The sequence below is a fragment of the Elephas maximus genome, assembly GCF_024166365.1.
Source record: "Elephas maximus indicus isolate mEleMax1 chromosome Y unlocalized genomic scaffold, mEleMax1 primary haplotype SUPER_Y_unloc_2, whole genome shotgun sequence".
NCBI lineage: Eukaryota > Metazoa > Chordata > Mammalia > Proboscidea > Elephantidae > Elephas > Elephas maximus.
In genome coordinates, this window is record NW_026060238.1 from 676,007 (window position 1) to 678,807 (window position 2,801).

A 2,801-nucleotide genomic window follows, 5' to 3' on the forward strand; every position below is an offset into this window, starting at 1 on the left:
TATGAGTTTTACTATATGCCCCATCACCCAGAAGCAGGTGGCTTGATTGAAATGTGAAGTCACAGTTAGGACACCATCTGGGAGACAATTTCCTGTGAGGTTGGGGTGCTCCCTCAGTATACGTCTTATACCAACAACAAATGTATGGTGTCATTTCCCTCATAGACAGAATACAGTGATCTAAGAACCAAAAGGTGGAAATGAGAATGCCACCATATTATTACATATTACCATTGCTATTACTGTTTTTGTTGTTGTTAGGCACGGTTGAGTTCGTTCCAACTCCTAGCAACAGTACGTACAAGAGAATAAAACACTGCTTGGTCCTCATAATCGTTTCTATACTTGAATCCATGGTTGCAGCCACTGTGTTAATTCATCTAGTTGGGGGTCTTCTTTTTTTTTTATCACTGACCCTCTAGTTTACCAAGGAAGATGTCCTTTTCTGGAGACTGATCCCTCCTGATAACATGTCCAAAGATGTGAAACAAAGTCTCACCATCCTTGCTTCAAATGAGCTTTCTGGCTATACTTCTTCCAAGACATTACTATTACTTACTGTCAGGATTGAATCATGCCCCCAAAACTGTGTTTCAACATGGTTATGCAATGATTCCCAGTATTGTGTGATTCTCCAAAATTTTGTGATCTGACATGATTTTCCTATGAGCTGTAAATCCTACCTCTATGATGTCAATGAGGTGGGATTATCAACAGTTATGTTAATGAGACAGGACTCAATGTATAAGATTAGGTTTTGTCTTAAGTCAATCTCTTTTGAAGTATAAAAGAGAAAAACGAACAGAGAGACAGGGGACCTCATAGTACCAAGAAAGCAGTGCTAGGAGCAAAGTGTATCCTTGGTACCCAGGGTACCTGTGCAGAGAAGCTCCTAGACCAGGGGAAGATTGATGACAAGGACATTGCTCTAGAGCCAACAGAGAGAGAAAGCCTTCCTCTGTAGCTGGCACCTTGAATTCGTACTTCTAGCCTCCTGGACTGTAAGAGAATAAAATTGTCTTTGTGAAGCCATCTACTTGTTGCTATAGCAGCACTAGATAACTAAGACACCTACCAAAGTTCTAAATCTCATCTCATAGCCTTGGTGGGTTTATAGGTCCAGGTACCCAAGGGAGAACTATTGCCATCCATAAACACACAGTCAAAGCCCTGTGAAGTGGGAGCTGGGATTGCTCCCTGGTACTTTTTTTTTATTGCATTTTTTTTTTATTAACTTTTATTGAGCTTCAAGTGAACGTTTAGAAATCAAGTCAGACTGTCACATATAACTTTATATACACCTTACTCCGTACTCCCACGTGCTCTCCCCCTAATGAGTCAGCCCTTCCAGTCTCTCCTTTCCTGACAATTTTGCCAGCTTCCAACTCACTCTTTCCTCCCACCCCCCCCTCCAGAGAGGAGATGCTAACACAGTCTCAGGTGTCCACCTGATATAATTAGCTCACTCTTCATCAGCATCTCTCTCCACCCACTGTCCAGTCCCTTTCATGTCTGATGAGTTGTCTTCGGGGATGGTTCCTGTCCTGTGCCAACAGAAGGTTTGGGGACCATGACCGCCGGGATTCCTCTAGTCTCAGTCAGACTATTAAGTATGGACTTTTTATGAGAATTCGGGGTCTGCATCCCACTGATCTCCTGCTCCCTCAGGGGTTCTCTGTTGTGCTCCCTGTCAGGGCAGTCATCGATTGTGGTTGGGCACCAACTAGTTCTTCTGGTCTCAGGATGATGTAGGTCTCTGGTTCATGTGGCCCTTTCTGTCTTTTGGGCTCATAGTTATCGTGTGACCTTGGTGTTCTTCATTCTCCTTTGATCCAGGTGGGTTGAGACCAATTGATGCATCTTAAATGGCTGCTTGTTAGCATTTAAGACTCCAGATGCCACACTTCAAAGTGGGATGCAGAATGTCTTCATAGTAGAATTATTTTGCCAATTGACTTAGAAGTCCCCTTAAACCATGGTCCCCAAACCCCCACCCTTGCTCCGCTGACCTTTGAAGCATTCAGTTTATCCCGGAAACTTCTTTGGTTTGGGTCCAGTCCAGTTGTGCTGACCTTCCATGTATGGAGTATTGTCCTTCCCTTCACCTAAAGGAGTTCTTATCTACTAATTTATCAGTAAAAAACCCTCTCCCACCCTCCCTCCCTCCCCCCGGTAACCACAAAAGTATGTGTTCTTCTCAGTTTATGTTATTTCTCAAGATCTTATAATAGTGGTCTTATACAATATTTGTCCTTTTGCCTCTGACTAATTTCGCTCAGCATAATGCCTTCCAGGTTCCTCCATGTTATGAAATGTTTCACAGATTCGTCACTGTTCTTTATCGATGTGTAGTATTCCATTGTGTGAATATACCACAATTTATTTATCCATTCATCCGTTGATGGACACCTTGGTTGCTTCCAGCTTTTTGCTATCGTAAAAAGAGCTGCGATAAACATGGGTGTGCATATATCTGTTTGTGTGAAGGCTCTTATTTCTCTAGGGTATATTCCTAGGAGTAGGATTTCTGGATTGTATGGTAGTTATATTTCTAACTGTTTAAGATAACGCCAGATAGATTTCCAAAGTGGTTGTATCATTTTACATTCCCACCAGCAGTGTATAAGAGTTCCAATCTCTCCGCAGCCTCTCCAACATTTATTATTTAGTTTTTTTTTTTTTAATTAATGCCAGCCTTGTTGGAGTGAGATGAAATCTCATCGTAGTTTTAATTTGCATTTCTCTAATGGCTAATGATCGAGAGCATTTTCTCATGTATCTGTTAGCTGCCTGAATATCTT